We start from the raw sequence: 17,692 nt of genomic DNA, 5'->3' as shown, positions 1-17,692 counted from the left end.
ATCTGGGGCGCCGTCAGCCTCCATTAGGTGGAGTTGTGTTGCTACCTCCTCTCCCCTTGGATCTCTGCAAGTGATGTGAGGACTCTAAAACTTCACCTGAGCCTCCCTCGGCATATGGGTGAGTAGATAATGGCTGAATTTTCAGTTTTGGGTGCACTATCCCTTTAATCACCTGATAATAAGAATCACTGTGTCTTTGTTACCTTAGAATGAGACGTTTACATCTACATAAGGAGCAGGTCCTCGTCTACAGAGATGTAGACAATAATTTATCGATCGCTTCTGTTGTACTTTGATGGCTTTTTTTAACCTCCCAAGCGGCAGGGCTCCAGAGACGCTAATGTGGGTCGACACGCAGTCGGTCCACCACTTTGGTCCAGAAATATCTCAACAACTGTTGGAGGGACTGAATATTTTGTGCAGATGTTCACCATAAACGTGGTTTTCTAAGCATTTAATTGATTTTAAATGTTCAGAAAACAAATGGTCTTCTCAAAAGCTCACTCACACACGTCTGACAGTAACTCCATTAAAAGAGTGACCTCATACAAGCACCTGGCTATATGGACAGATGACAATGCACATGTTGCTACTCTAGTTAGGAACATAATAAGTAAGTAAATATAAAAACAATCATTATGTTTTCTTTAGTCATGTTATTGTTCCCTCAGAATGAGTCGTTAGAGAGAGCGGGTCGTCGTCTACAGAGATCGCCGTGTTTCTACAGTAGCCCAGAACACTAAAAATCAAACACTGGCTCAAGAGAAGGACTTTTACATGTTCATGTTTTTGTGTCAGCCACTATAGTTTGAAGCCCATCTACGACAAGCAGCATCAGAAAAACACTGATTTCTTTATCGTGAAACTGCTTCATTCAGTGTTTGTGTTTATCCCGCTTTAAATCACTGGCTTCATTTGTTTTGGAGAGAAACTCTGCAGATGATTCAGCCTCACTGCTAGATGCCACTAAATCCCTCTAAATCTTACAGACTGGACTTCTAATATTTTGTTTAATCGACTATGTCTTTTATTCTGAAAATAATTTTATATCATTAAACAATTATTTCAATTGTTTTATATTACTTTATTTTTATTCTAAAAATAATTTTATTATATTATTAAACAATTATTTTAATCTTTTTAACTTTATTTATTAAACAATTCTTTCATTTATTCTTATTTTATTTTTATTTTCTTTATTCAGAAAATAATTTTATTATATAATTTTAAAAAATTCAATCGTTTTTATTTCATTTTATTTATTCATTAATTTTTCAATTCTGAAAATAATTTTATAATATTATCAAACAATATTTAAATTATTTTTATTTTACTTTTTAATTCTGAAATATTAAACAATTATTTCAATAATTTTTATTTTATTGTATCTATTATTTATTTTAACTTTATTATATTATTATATTTATAAACAATTCTGTCAGTTATTCTTTTTTTATTTCTATTTTTTTATTCTGAAAATTATTTTATTATATAATTGAATAATTCTTTTAATTATTGTTATTTTATTTTTTTATTTCTATCATGAAGACAGTTTTATTACATTATTGAATATTCTTCTGATTATCTTTTATCTTTTTCTATAATGAAAATAATTTTATAATATTATCAAACAATATTTAAATTATTTTTATTTTATTTTTGAATTCTGAAATATTATTAAACAATTATTTCAATCATTTTTATTTTATTTACTTATTTATTTATTCTGAAAATAATTTTATGAAATGATTAAACAATATTTCAATTGTCTTTATTTTATCTATTATTTATTTTAACTCTGAAAATAACTTTATTATATTTACAAACAATTCTGTCAATTATTCTTATTTTATTTCTATTTTTTTATTCCGAAAATTATTTTATTATATAATTAAACAATTCAATTATTATTTTCTTTTTTATTTCTATCATGAAGATAGTTTTATGACATTATTGAATAATTATTTTAATTAGTTTTTTATCTTTTTCTATTATGAAAATAATTTTATCATATTATTAAACTATTAAACTAGCAGAAACAGTATCTGCTCAGAAATTATTCCCTAGGACTAATGTAGTGGATGACCCCTCCTCTACAGACTAATAAGAACAATACCAGTTTATTCCACCCTGACAGGAACAACAAAACTAAGTGGTGAGTGAAGAAAATGCCAATCCAGCCCAGTTTGCACACACAGCCCTGTAAACAGATCTTATTCAGTCACATATGTGAAAACACCTGTGCGGATTCATTATGGTCGTGTAGAGGCAACACAACCACTATAACATACCAATTTTAGAGCAATTAAACCCTCCACCAAACCCCACTGGTTGTAGAATATGTGCTGCACCTGCTGTGAACACACTCACACACTTGCACATGCGCACACAAAACCACACACAGCACAAACACACAAACTGAATTACTTCACTCTTTTGTTGCCTGCTGCAGCAGAACTCTGTGAAAATACTGATTTCATGATGTTGCTGCAACACCTCAGCCTGCAGCCCAACTCTCTGTTTCCCTGCCTACACACACACACACACACACACACACACACACACACACAACCAGGGAACACTGGGTTGCATAGAGGCGGTTGCTAGGCAACAAGCATCCTCTAGCTCTCCCTATACATGGAGAAGTGTGCTGTAGATACACCCAAAGCATGGGGATCCAGAGTCACACACACACACACACACACACACACACACATAGAAAGACAGTGGCGTAATGAGAGCGGTGTGAGAGTGTGACATCCTCATTTCCAGACTGTGAAGCAGCATCTGCCTCCTCCAGAGAGACTCCGAGTGAACAAATGTGACTTCATGGAGACTCCTGTGCTCAGACGTTCAGCTGACGCCCGTCCCCAGATCAGCTGAGCTCCATGCAGTCAAACAGCTCCAGTTCATTACCACAGTTAACTCATTAATTACTCTAAGTATAGACTGCCTCTCCTCACCGCCGACCCGTACGGGATGCGGGCAGTAAACGCACTAATTGTGTAAATCAAAGCAAAGCAAAAGGGAGCACTAAGCCATTAAAGCAGAAGGCAGCGCAGCTTTAATCAGAGCCGGGGAAACAAAACACAAACACATTAACGTAGCGAGGCACCGGGGAGAAACAGCAGCATTCACGTTACAAATGAGTGATTCTAATTTGGGTTTTTTTGTTGTTGTTGTGGATTATTTTAGTTGAATGCTGCTGATGGAAAAAAACTTGTCATAATTGTGCACTGATTTGTAGAGTGTCGAAAACTTGGCCCTCCTGCAGAGTAATTAGATGATGTATAATACAGTACAGTGCACAGTTGTTTGGATCTCATTCATCAAACAGCAGTGACAAACTGGCACAGACAGTATTTGCAAAGTAATATGCATCATAAATTAAAAATGTCTGGGATACAGACGGAGAGGGCTGATATATGACATGACACACGTGTATGTCACGCAATTATGTTGTCTCTTTTCAGCCCAGTCACCAGAGGAAAATGTTGCCATTGTGTGTTTCTGCAAACCACAAATACATTTGTACATTTCATGCATGTGTGTCTGAGATGACGTAGTATTTGAGCTGACTTTCTCGGTGGATTGTGTGACACTATGGTGAAACACCTGCTCAGCTGCAGACCATGGTCAAGACCAGCAAACAAAACTGGTTGTTTTTAGTGGGTCATTGCTGCATTTCCAGCAGCTTTTTAGCAACGAAATGTGGGTTCTTTTTAATGAGCCATCGCTGTGTTTGTACTCCGGACAGAGCCACAAATAGCATTTTATTTCACAGAGACATCGCTGTGTTTCCTGCCTAGATACTGCCACTAAAAGTGGTTGTGTTTTAGCACCAGATCACTGTGTTTCCTGCGTGAATATTGGCATGAAAAGCAGCTGATTTTTACAGAGACTACGCTGTGTTTCCAGCAGGGATAGTACTACAAGATGTGGTTGCTTCATTTCCTGTTTATAATAGTGGCATAAAAAGTTTTGTCTGTTTTTGACATAAACATTGCTGAGTTTCCTGACGGGATAGTGCCAAGGAGAGCGGCCATTGCTGTGTTTACAGCAGTCATATTGTCGCAGAAAGTGGCTGCTTTTTACCAAGATATTGCAGCTTTTCCTGCTGGGAGAGAAGCATGGAAATTGGTTATTTTACAGAGACTGTGCTGTGTTTCCAGCCGGGATTGTGCCAAGGAGAGTGATTGCTTTTTACCAACACATTACTGCATTTCTTGCCGAGATAGTGGCATGAAAGTGGCTGTTATTTGCAGAGAGTATGCTGTGATCCCAGCTGAGATCGAGCTAAGGAGAGTGGTTGTTTTTTACTAACACATCCCTGTGTTTCCAGCAGGGAAAGTGCTGCAAAGATTGATTGCTTTTTACCGACATATTGCTGCGTTTCTTGATGGGATAGTGCTGTGAAAAGTGTCTGTTTTTTCACAAACACTATGTTGTGTTTTCAGCCAGGGTGGTGCCCAGGAGAGCATTTTTTATACCAACACATCGTCGTGGGGAAAGTGGTTGCTTTTTTTTTTTTTTTTTTTTTTTTTACAAAGATATTGCTGTATTTCCTGACAGAATAGTATCACAAAAAAAGCAGTAGTTTATATCGAGACATTGTCGCCTTTTCTGATAGAACTGTGCCCCCAAAAATGTGTATTTTAAGCCCCTTTTCATAACTATAATCAAGTGGTTTTTATGCCTAAACATAACCACACGTTAATCACAGCGCTGTTGAAACCTAAAGAAGCATAAAGCTTCAGTGTATCCGCTTCATATTAACATAAAAATGTAATGTATGCAGGGTTTGCAGAAACGTACAATGGCGGCATTTACTTTTTTCCTTTCTGTTAAGTTTTTTTAAGTATATCATTAAAATATAAAACATGTCGCCCAACTGACCTTTGAAAATGACCAAAAATTATTTTGAGCCTTGAAGTTCAATTGTGAACTTCAAACAAATCTTCACTCAACATTCACTTACTGATCTTTTACTGGAGTCTTCTTTAACGCCATCTACTAATACAGACAGTGACATTTAAATTCAAATTCACTCATTTGGCAAAAACTTTTGTCCAAAGCGACGTACAATCCAAGCTCCAGTAGATCGAGGAGACATCGAAGATAAGATGTAGTTAACAGCTTGATCTTGATATCTTGATTTTTTGGTTACAATTTGGTTCAATCAGTCAGATTTAGGAAAAGATTACACATTTTATTTCTACATTTTTATTCAATTTTTGTTTTGCTATCAACTAATGTAGGAAAAGAAATAACAAAAATCTAAGTTTAATAAGTACAGAAGCGTATTGCATTCACTTGACAAATAAAAAAAAATCTGTTTTATTGAGTTTGAATTTTTTTTGTTTTTCGTGGTATTTCTTTTTTGTTTTTTTTTAGTTAAGGGAGCAATAGAACAAACATGACCCGCTCGTTTAGTTTAATCCAGTTTTACTTTGTTTTGGGTTTGAGACACTGGGAGATACTCTTGTCTTTAAATCATACAGATGGTGTTATCATTAGTTTGTCGACTTTACGCAGGCACCTTATCCCAGTGTCTCAAACCCAAAACAAAGTAAAACTGGATTAAACTAAACAAGCGGGTCATGTTTGCTTCCATTATATCCAGCTCTCAAGAAAGGAATGAAAGCGTCTGTTGTTCTATTGCTCTCTTAACTCGGAAAAAAATACCCTGAAAAACAGAAAAAATTACCCCGAAAACCAAAAAAGAAAAACAACCCACGAGAAACAGAAAAAAATACCCCAAAAACCAAAAAAATACCCTGAAAAACAAAAAAAAAACAACGAAAAACAGAAAAATAAAAAAATTACTAAAAAAAACTGAAAAAATTACTCAGTAAAACATATTTTTTTCTTTTGTCAACTGAATGCAATACGCTTCCGTAAATAAGACTATTAATAAATTAAAAAACTTTTATGTTTCAAAGACATCAAAAAATGACCTTAATTGAAGACCTTTTTAAAGAATAAATAAACTAGAAATTAGAACCAGATTAGATTAACACAGATTACAGTCGATGACCGCTCTTAACCATCTCTCTCTCTCTTTCTCGCTAAATAATTGACCCTCGAGCATCCCTGTCACTCTGAGTGCCGCCATGGGACAATTTCATTGATTGACAGCTGCATTATGGGAAAGCAACAGTCAATAATTGCACGCTGTCAGACCGGGCGACGTCACATGATGGATGCGTGGCAACACATAAACACAGAAACGGAACCACACGTGCGTGCAGTGTTGAACGTGTAAATAAGACGACATCACAAACACATGTACAGGCAAAGAGCATGCAGCCATAACACACACACACACACACACACACACACACACACACACACACAGATGGGCATTGTTCAGAGTGTGCCAGAGGAAGTCAGAGGTGCAGCCAGCTGAATTCATTTACTATAAATACACACGTCACATCCTCGCTCACACACAAACCAGCTCCTCTGTGCGCTCCTCCGCACACACGTGTGATCCTGACGCTTCTGTTTCTGCAGCCTCGGAGAGGAGGAGCGGTGCTGGTTTTAATTTTCTGTACGATATGAATTTTTCATATTGTTTCACCGGCGTGTCGCTGAAACAAGTGCTGAAACTCTTCAGGAGGCAGCGAAGAGTGTTGGTACTGTAATGTCATGATGCTGGTCTGTAAACACGACATCTCTTACACGTCTCTCCGTCCAGGGAGAGGGAACCCTTTCTCACGTGCTCCTCCTGAGGTTTCTACCATTTGTTTCCCATACATTTTTTAATGGGGGGTGTTTCCTGATACGCTGTGAGGGTCCAAGGACACAGGGCATCGTCCCATGCCTAATATCGCACTCACAAAAATGAGACAGCCGGACAACCCGAAAAAATAATGCTCTGATTTCCCTCCTCTTCCTCCCCTCTCTTTTTACATCCTCCCCCACAACCGCTCCCCCCTCCTCACCTTCCTCCCCTCCATCTCTGCTCGGCTGAGTCATAAAAACACTTCTCTGTTCCTTCACATCTCTCACCGATACAGACAAAAGCACTGAAGTTTCAACTGTCATATACAGATGTAATGTTCGTCCACATACTTTTGTCCATATTGTGTTAGTGGCGTTTTCTCTACTCTTCATCTCTTTTCCTTCTTCCCCATGTTTCCCTATATGAACAGGTCCTGTGTGTATGTAGTGACAGTATGCAGATAAATCCTGCCCCCTGACCTCTGCGTGCATCACACACCAGCACGGGAAAAATGCAATAAAATCATTTCATGGAATTACACAAGAAAAAAACATATACAGCAAACATCCAACAGCCCAGCGTCCTGTAGGACTGTTTTATAAAAAGACGGAGAGAGTAATGTATCACATGTGTCACTGTGTACATGATACAACACATCTTTGTCCGTTCCGTCATTAATAATTCAGCAATAATTTATCGATCACTTCTGTTGTACTTTGATGGCTTTTTTTAACCTCCCGAGCGGCAGAGCTCCAGAGACGCTAATGTGGGTCGGCACGCAGGCGGTCCACCACTTTGGTCCAGAAATATCTCAACAACTATCGGAGGGTTTGAACATTTTCTGCATTCCCAAAAACTTCAACTGTATCATTGCCATTGTGAGCAATATAACATGCTGAGATTAGTGTTTAGCTTAAAGGTCCAGTGTGCAGGATTTAAGGTGCGGACACACCAAACCGACATCAAAGAACTAGCGGCGACGAAAGCCAACTGTTGCATCGTCTACGTCGCCTCACGTCGCCCTGTGTCAGTTGCATTTGAACACACTACACGGACTACATCCGACGGCCAAGTAGCACGTACGTTCTGCGCCTGCGTGAGAGAGAGCGGAGTGAGAGAGTGGTACATCCTGTCAGCCGAGGGGTTTCCTATCTGTGCAGCCGAGCACCGCAGCACCTCCACGGACTATTACATCCAGACGGTCCCGGTGTTTCCTCCGCAGGCTCCACTTCACTCAGCTGCCCGATAAACCCGCTGCTTCTTCCCACTTTAACCTGAATAACAAACCAGGGCTCGGTGCTCCGGTTGGATCCAAACGGAGAGCCGGGGCCAGCTCAGAGACTAGCGGAGGCTAACTGGCTGTGCTTCCCTCCGGTCATGCTGCGGCTAAATGTTTTTTAATATCTTTATTACCATTTAAAAACGAAAATTAAAATGACCGGTAAAAATAGATTAAGACCGGATTTTTATGACCCTGACGGTCAAAATGACCAGCGACAAAAAAGTCTAGTGCAACGTCTGCTACAGACATTGCCATGTTTCTACAGTAGCCGAGAAAGGACAAACCAAACACAAGCTCTAGATCGGGCTATTTGTGTTCGTGTTTTTTTGCATTAACCACTGTAGTTAGAAACCCATCTGCATCAACCAGCATTGAAAACAGAATAATTTGTAAAATGAAACTTCTTTATTCACCTGGTCCGTTTGTTTTGGAGAGGAAGAGACCTCTGAGGGTAATTCAGCTCTGGGTAAAAACCTCCTGAACGCTGACAGAATTCAAACCATGAAGTTTCAGCAGGTTGCGATCTGTAGTCCTCACCTCTATACGCCACTAAATCCCCCTAAATCTCACACACTGAACCTTTAAAGCACCCCTGTGCTTAAATACAGCCTCACACAGCCAATAACACAACTGTGGACTCTTAGCTTTGTTTTACCCAGGTGAGGATGACTGCATCGCGCATCATAAATGATAGAAACATCAACAAATCTCTCTGAAAAACTTCCATCTAAACAGTTAGTTACAGTTACAAGTGTAAACCAGTGTAAATACCAAAGAAAAAATGTTCCTCTGGCTTTCCACCATGACAACAGTTAGTAAGGAATGACTTGCACATATTCAGGTTATGTATGAATCTGGAGTTACATCTTAACACTGGGAATAAACTTGAGTTACAGAAGGACTCCTGGCTGAGCGAGGTTTAAACACGGAGCCGGTGCAACAGCAGGTTCAGGATAAATGAGACATTTCTGTGCACGAGTAAGCACAACAGTTGTTTGTGAGCACAACAGTTGGCAAAGTGCTCAGGACAGGATGATGGTGGTGATTAGCTCCATATTTGCTCAGCTGCACACACACACACACACACACACACACACACACACACACACACACACACACACACTGCCAGGTAAACAGGAAGTGGGGTGATTGAATTAGAGAGACCTTTCCAAGCGGATACATCTGAGAGACGAGGACAGAGATGGATCAAGAGGGAAAGCAGAGGCAGGAGGCGGGACAGGAAGCACTGACACAGGAAGTGATTAATGACACAAACTGATCGATACAGGCAGACTGTAACAGCGCTGAATTAATCCTCCTGTGTTTAACAGTATAATAAAACTGGCACCAACATGTGGCTGATGCACGCTGACAGCTTGGAAGGTTTCATCAGTATTCATTAGTGTTTGTGTCAGTCATCAGTGCACGTTCAGGAATCTCTTTCTACACCTTTTAGCAACATGCTATCTGCTAATAAACCTCACTCTACCTAATGTGCCATTCGTGACTGAACCAAGCCTTCTATGAGAACTGCAGGTTATCAATCTCCCAAATTAGCAATAATTCTCTACACCAACGACCTGCACAAAAGTACTACACGTTACTGCTGTAAATGTCACATTAGATCAGATCCAGAAGTCGCACAATGACAAAAACAAACTAAGCGATTGAGGCAGCAGTGAACCGCACAACGTGAGTTTGCAAAGTAGGACATGTTCCGGGATCAACGTCCCACATCACGTCCCTGGACCAACATTGCAATCAACCATTCACAGCCATCTGACATCATCAATGTGCTGCTCCTGGACGTCTTTAAAAATTGCTCTGCGTCAGGGCTGCAACGATTAGTCGACTAATCGATGACTAATCGACTCTTAAAATAATCTGTGACTATTTTAGTAGTCGACTAATCGATTTGAGTCATTTTTCATAGAAAAGTACTATAAAAGTACCCAAAATACTCTTACTGCAGCTTCTTACGTTCAAATATTGGCAGCTTTACACACTCTCCCATGACGGTGAACTAAAACCCTTTGTCTCTCCCAAACCCAGACCAACATTTTTCAACATTTTAACACATTGTTCGATAAAATGATTAGTGGACTAATCGAAGAAATAATCGACAGATTAGTCAACAATGAAAATAATCGTTAGGTGCAGCCCTAACATCTGTGGAGCTAAGCTAGTTTTCCAAATTGAAGTTAGTAGAATGCACAAAATCCTTGGCAACATTGAACAACATTGAAAAAAAACTCTTAGCTACTGCAAGGCTAGTGAATTAGCTTACTACGTGGGTTGGCTATGCTAACAAGTAGGCTTGCCAGTAAGCTAAAATATTGTTCACTGACATAAAGAGTAGGGATGATTTCATTTTGCAGTTGCAAAGACCTGCAATGGACACATTTTCCCTCCTTTCTAATAGCCGAGTCAAAACTATTTTCATGCAAGATTGCAGTGCTCGTGTTGATCCAGGACTACGTCATCATCATCATCATCATCATCATCATCTTTACCCTGTGTAATTTGTTCGATCCAGGACCATCACTGCCATGTTGATGCTGGATAGGGTCTGGATCAACACAAGCACTGCAATCCAAAGGAGGGAAATGTTAATCACAGGTATTTGAAACTGTAAAATCATATTAGCCACATTCTAGTCTATTGGCAAGCTTACTCGTTAGCATAGCCAACGCAGATAACAAGCTAGCTCACTAACCCTGCAGTAGCATGTAAGTTTTTTGTTCAGTTTTACTGAGGATTTTGTTGAGTTGTACTAACTTCAGTTTGGAAAACTAGCTTAGCTTTGAAGAAGCACAAAGGAATTTTGAAAGAACAGGTACAGCACATTGATGATGTCAGAGGGCTGTGATTGGTTGATTGCAGTGTTGCTCCAGAAACACAATACATGACTTCAACAGGACTACAGCGAACTACAAAGGGTTGCGCGCCGGTGACGTCATAGGTGATAGAAACATGGGATTTTGACTGGCGGCAGAGCTCTTCACACACATAAAGTGTAAATAAAAACAAATCAGTTGAGTCTTTCCCCTTCGGATGAAATGGCCAGTCAGGCTACATGCTATGGAGAGAGTTTAAGAGGTGCTGATCGCCTTTGGTACGACGAGAAAGTGAAAATGACAGGAGGTGTGTGCCCTTTACAGCTGCCAGCCTCTGTGTGGACGAATGACCCTGTCAATTCATTCATTCAATTCATGTCCTGTCGATTCATTAGTTAACATTCATTAGAATTAACTCCTTGGCTTTGAACATCTCATGTTATTGTTTAGATCAACTGACTTTAGCTAGCTAGCTAACATTAGCCAACTAACCTGTGATGAAGTGCCTGCCACAGACGTAACGTTAGGTATAGTGACTGGCTGGATCCCACAGCTTTCCGTCTTTACCCTGCCGTTTCCCCATTCTTCACTCTCTCCGGGAGCAAAGAAAATCGCAATTCTGGGTTGTTTTTTTTGGTATTGTTTGCTGTGCAGTGAGCAACGCAGCAACTTTTCGGGATTATGAACTCCTAGCCACGACTAGCGTCTCTCCCGGGTAAAGGTCAAAACTTTCACCCAAAAGGGGGCGTGGCCGTTGTTACGGCAGTGAGTGATGTTGCATTGAAGTCATCTATGTGGGGTGCTGATCCAGGAGCATGTCCTACTTTGCAAAATCATGTCATGCGCAATGGACCGGTAACTCCCATGGCCATATCTCAAGAATACCTCAAGGGATTTCTTCAAATGTGGCACAAATGTCCACTTGGACTCTGTGATGAACTGATTAGATTTTGGTGGTCAAAGGTCAAAGTCACTGTGACCTCATCTGTCTCATTCTTGTGAATGCAATATCTCAAGAACGCCTTAAGGGACTTTCTTCAAATTGGGCACAAATGTTGACTCGGGGATGAAGTGATTAGGTTTTGGTGTCAAGGGTCACAGGTCAAGGTCACCGTGACCTTGCATCCATCTTATTTTCATGAATGCAATATCTCAATAACAGGAAGATCTCTCTTGATCCCAAACACATCTTCTACTGTCCTGGGATGACAGTTAGTCTTAAGCCCTGCTTTTTATCCTGCGCAAAACTGATGTGACATAATAGAAGATCAGCTACTGCCATCGGTGAATGGCGCCCAACAAGGAGAATATCGTCCAGTACTAATGTTTGGTTGATAAATTGGTATATTCCTACATACTGAATATGACACATCTGTTTTAAAGATAATTAATGATGCTCTTTTACCTCTGCTTCCCGTCTTTATGAGTTTCTTCTTCTGTTAATTCTATCCTGAGGACGTCAGAGGGGGAAACTCTATACCCCCCTTGCTCCCTCGTCCCTCCCCCGAGCTGCTCACATGAAGGTTAACCCTCACACATGGAGGTCAACAAGATGCCATGTTTGACCTCTGAGCTCCGCGCTGTGTGTTCAGCTCTGCTTATCTCCGTCACACTGCTTCACCCTGCGTCTCAGAGATACAGACCCGAGACGTTCCCCGCTCTGACTGCAGGTGGTCAAGTTTCAACGGGGCCGGTGTGTTTGGAAAACAGTGTCGGTTAGATAATAAGAGTTGTTTCAGCGGGGAGTTCAATCGAGGAGCGCAGAGGTATCCATGGAGACAGCCTCCCGTGGTGAGCTGAGTGTGTGTGAGTGTGTGGTCGGAGCTCGGGTTAGAGTTTCACTGTGTGTATAAATAGCAGGTTATAATGGAAACAAACCCGTCGTCCTGGTAAAAGCCTACAGTGTTACAGCACAGTGCACTACACACCACCACTACTACTACTACTACTACTACTACCACCTGCTCCTCCACAGCTCCTCCTGTAACTTTACATAGAGCTGAAAAACAGGAAATAAAAACAAAGGTCTAAAATAAAAGACAAAAAATTGCAATCAGCAGATGTCATGTACAAATGGTGACGTCATTGTTGCAGCAGCCATGGGTTTGATTCCAGCCTGTGGCCCTTTGCTGCATGTAAACTGTCCTGTCAAATAAAGGCTAAAGCCAAAATGTGATCTTTAAAAGGTTACAAGTGAGGCCAAAATATAACTGAGTGTTTGCATGTTGCTGCGCCTGTTCAGCTTTCCATTCTCACCGGGCCAACAGGAAGTGCACCAGGCTTAAAGACCAATTTTTGTAGTGGCCAAACAGTGGTACTGCAACTTTCAGGGTCCGTCACCTGATGCCACTGGGTCCAAAAAAAGACAAAGATGTGTTCCCATTGACTTAAACTGGGAAAGATACATCTGTAAATCAGTGGATACATTTTTTTTTGTGCGCCACAACCCTGCGAAAAGACTCGTTCTTCTATCAAGATTGAATCCATTTGGTCTGACAACATCGGAAATTCTAGTAGAGCCACAAGATTAAATAATTTTATCCTCATTTAAGTTAGCAGAGACAGATGAGGTCACATAGACTTGACCTTTGACCAATGACCACCAAAATATAATCATTTCATTGTTGAGTCCAAGTGGACGTTTGTGCCAAATTTTAAGAAATTCCGTTAAGGCCCCTGCCATCGCCTGCACAGAGGCATATAAAAAATCTGTATTGGTACTGGCCTAAAATCTCACAACCTCCATCCAACACATTCTCACTCCGATCTTCTCACATATAGATGTTTGGTCGTGGACTTTCCACGTCCACATACGGCATGCAAGGTACCCTGGGTGTGTTGGTTGACGTTCTAGGACGCTGTGTCAAGTTTGCATGCAGTCTCTTTCAAAATAAAAGCACTATGTCGGTACCACACCACGAATTGGCTTTCTTTTCCCTGTAACGACAAACATATGTGGTTACGTTTTGCAAACACATATGACTGGATTTAGGCAACAAAACCACATGGTAATCAAAGTCCACATCTCAGAGGAGCTCTCCTGGTCCATGAACACAAGGGTAGTGATGAAGAAGGCCAAGTGGCGACGGCATTTTCTGAAAATTCTCAGAAAAAATAAACACTCACTCCATGATCGAGAGTGTACCCACATACTGCATCACGGCATGGTACACTGGGAGCTCAGCTGCAGACAAGAAGGCTCTACAAAGGGTCATAAACACAACCCATAAGAATCATTGGCTGCCTCCGAAGGTCCGGATCTATCCTCAGTGACTCCTCCCACCCAGCACATCATCTGTTTGAGCTGATGCCCTCGGGCAGGTGCTGCTAATATTAAAGGCCCGCACCTCCAGACTAGTGAACAGTTTCTTTCCCTGAGCTGTAAGAACACTAAACAAACAGTAATCATGTGCAAAATTTTTAACCAGTCTTTTGTTTTTATTCTATCACTTCCTGTTACAGCTGTTATATAGCTGTGTATATGTCATGTTTAACTGGTTGTCTTGTTTTATCTGTTTTACTGGCACACAACCTCATTGTATTTAATATATAATGACAATAAAGCTTCCTATTCTATGCTAGTGGTTGGGTTTAGAAAAAAGAACAGGGTTTGGCTTTACAATCTTACAGAAGTGAACACTGGCCAAATCCACCATCCCTCCTGCCCCCCTACTTAGACTTTTGCCACCTTAACTTTCATAGTTGTCCCGCTGCGTTTCCCTCTGACGCTGCGGCTTATTTCATTGGTGTCTGACAACAGAAATCACTGACCAAGTGCTGCATTGTGACAGCTTCCGAGTGAGACCTGGTTGCCCTATCCATGTGTCTAGTAACATACATCCATATGTGATTAATAAGAGCCAACCATGTTAACAAAACTCCTAAAAATTGTCCCTTTTAAACTGGATAATAAGAAATCCTTCTGCCACTTACAGTAGTGATGTAACAACTGTGTTAGCCTCACCGTTACAGGAATAATCAGTGTGAGGTCTCTGTGTCAGCGACAGCAGAACAGAAGCTTCACACAGACAAGAGCCATGTTTCTTTAATCATGACTTCTATCAGTAGACCTGAGCTCCATCTGTCTCCGAGTGGTACTTCCTCATCATGTCACCTCCGACCACTTATATCCAAACCACATTCCTATCAGCAGAACAGGTTAAAGTGTAATTTTGTCACAGCAGCAGGAGGACCGACAGTGTCTTTAGACACAGCTGCCACCCAAACTAAATTCAATAAAAGAAGAAATATGTGTTTTATGTATTGATTATCCGCAAGACCTTGGACTGGAAACGTTGCAACTGCCACAGTCAGAGGTACACTGGCACTCTATTGTTACCTAGCAACAGCTTCCTCACCCGCTATCAAGGTTATCTCCCTGGCGGCTAACACACACACACACACACACACAGACGTGTGTTTGATTGCCGCACACATTCCTGAAAACAAACATCTGTTCTGCTCTGCTTCTTGTTGGTGTTATTTATTTATTTCCCTACATGTGTTACCGTCACTGCTTTGTCTGATGTTTTTCCTGAGGATGACGTGAGACGGCTCATCTGCTCTGAAGCAACATTCAGGGCTTCTCCATAGATACAGGCGGCAACGTCACATCGTTTTACACCGAGGGGGAAACAAAACGTTTGCTGTGATGCTGAAGAGTTGCTGGGTGGCTTCCTGCACGTCAAATGAACTTAAAAATCCAGAGTCAAAGGGTATTTTTATGACATGGATCTTATTTTCTCATGTTTTTGGGTCTAAGTGACTGATGGGAACATATTTTTTTGAAGCTGGTTTAGTATTGAGCGAGAGCAGTTGAAAACATGCTGCAATGTAAGCACTCAGAGCATATTTGCTCCATCCATTTACACCCATAAAAAGTGTTTTTGTCACTGACGGGCTCAGATTGTTATTCTAAGTGTCTGACACCATTGTTGAGAGGATCCATACAGAGAGGGACCATTTTCTTTAACCAGAAACAGCCCTAAAATGTCAATCGTCAAACCCACCAGACTCCATTTAAAAAAATACAAATTTTACCATCATAAAACACACTTCATTCAAAGTCGACAAAAACAAAACAAACTCTCAGAATCAGTCTTGGTTTGTGTTTCCGCTGTTATAAAATTCACAAATTCTGATTTTGTTGAAATTAACCCTTAATTCAACCAGTTAGAAGTGAAAATATGCTGCCTCTGTATGCAGGCTAAAATCACTATTTATTTAAATGGAGTCTGGTGTGTTTGCCAATAGCGATTTCAGGGCTGTTTTGGGAAAGTTAGCATCCTGGGAAATTCACCTAAATTCACGGCATAACCAAAGTAAACCATCTTTGGTGCATGTACATGCATTGTCACATTTGAAAGGTAACCCAAACACTCAGAATCACTGTTAGTGCTTCTGTAATTGAGTTATGGAAGTTTCAACACCTGAATATTTTCTTGAAAAAAGATGCTGGAGCTCGAGCTTACTGTACATAAATACACTTAAACCTATAGCGTTTCCCCCCCTTAAGACAACATAGGAGCCATTTGCTTATCATTTCTCTACATTTATAACAGTCTTTGGGGCCTGTAAGGAGTTTAAACCTCCTGTGGACCTCCAGAGCGTCACTGAATACAAGACCCATAAGCCATCGGGGCAATCACTGGCTTTTTGATTGGCTAGATTCCCAGAAATTTGAGTGACGTGTGTTTCTTCAACACAGACATTCATTGGCTATCGAAGCCATAGCAACAGCATTGGCTCATGTGAGGTGTCAATGAAAAGGTCAGGAGCTCGCCTCCATTTTGAGAAATGTCAGCCGATTTGTTTACATGGAGGATGGAGAAATTATGGATAATATTTTGAAAAACATTAATGTTTGAAACGAAGAAAACAACACACACAAAGCAAGAGTGCTTTCATTGACTTAACAAGGGCAGCATCTACACACCCGACACAGTGGGTGGTGGTACATGTACCTTTGAATTTGGTTTGCGAGCCGAAAAAAACACAGAGAAGAAGAAGAACAACAACTGCAGCACGCTGTCCAGAGGGCAAAACATGTCGTGGTGTAAACGTCTTTCACAGTTCCAGAGGAAGACAACAAGATTGCACCGAGGGTCTGATTTCCGACCGCCCGACACCACACAAGATCGACAAACTTCCTGCAGCTGTTAAACATGTAAGACACAGTGCTGAAGGACCGTCTCCAGAGTGTTAGCATGAGCTAATTAGCAGCAGCTAACATCCAACACCAAGCTTTTAAAGAGCTCGACTCTGTTGTTAAAGTTATTAATAACCACTCGCCACATGATGCTCCCTGATCTGAAGTTTCATCCAAACAGTATTGGATCATTTAGCCACTGTAATCTTGCAAATCCCTGCGTGATGACATTATAGCACATTGTCAAAAAACATAAGCTAATGCCGTTAAGTATTGTCAGTGCTGCTGTACTGTCTCAAAATATGGATGGAATTCAGCAAAACATGCCGGTCTATTACATGCCTGTAGGGTACTAGCATCATGGTAAGTTTAATTAATCATATCTATAATCAAGAGGTGTTCACACTTTGAATCTGGGAGCCAAACTGAGACACACACAACTTCCTGCTGCTGCTGGATTTTCTGCCCATGTTTCAGTCCGATTGTCACTTTACATCTGAGCTTGTTTGCCTGGAGAAATGCTGAACACAATGAAGTCTGAGTTCAGACACGCACGCCACTTCTAATCCCCTGTACACTTAACACGCTGAGACACGCAGACGGCATGACGACACCCACACAGACAGGCGAGCATGCTCCGGGCAAAGAGAGACTTACAGAGGACCATAAGACACCCTGGGGACCGTCACATGGCTCAG

The 17,692-nt window shown here is 40.8% G+C and overlaps 1 protein-coding gene across 7 annotated transcripts in view; it reads right to left on the bottom strand.

The window, feature by feature from the left end:
- caskin1 (CASK interacting protein 1) overlaps positions 1-17,692 on the bottom strand; it is a 176,018-nt gene that overhangs the window by 102,642 nt on the left and 55,684 nt on the right. Inside the window, exon 1 of one of the 7 annotated variants that reach the window (XM_049561033.1) lies at positions 10,523-10,540. The exons of the other annotated variants lie outside the window; for them this stretch is intronic. The gene's annotated coding sequence lies outside the window, so the exon portion shown is untranslated. Of the gene's footprint in view, positions 1-10,522; positions 10,541-17,692 lie in introns of those variants that run through there. 7 annotated transcript variants of the gene reach the window in all.

The sequence above is a fragment of the Epinephelus fuscoguttatus genome, linkage group LG19 (genome assembly GCF_011397635.1).
Source record: "Epinephelus fuscoguttatus linkage group LG19, E.fuscoguttatus.final_Chr_v1".
In the NCBI taxonomy this organism is placed as follows: domain Eukaryota; kingdom Metazoa; phylum Chordata; class Actinopteri; order Perciformes; family Serranidae; genus Epinephelus; species Epinephelus fuscoguttatus.
The sequence above is the reverse complement of the archived record's forward strand: the minus strand, read 5'-3'. Positions and strand labels throughout refer to the sequence as shown.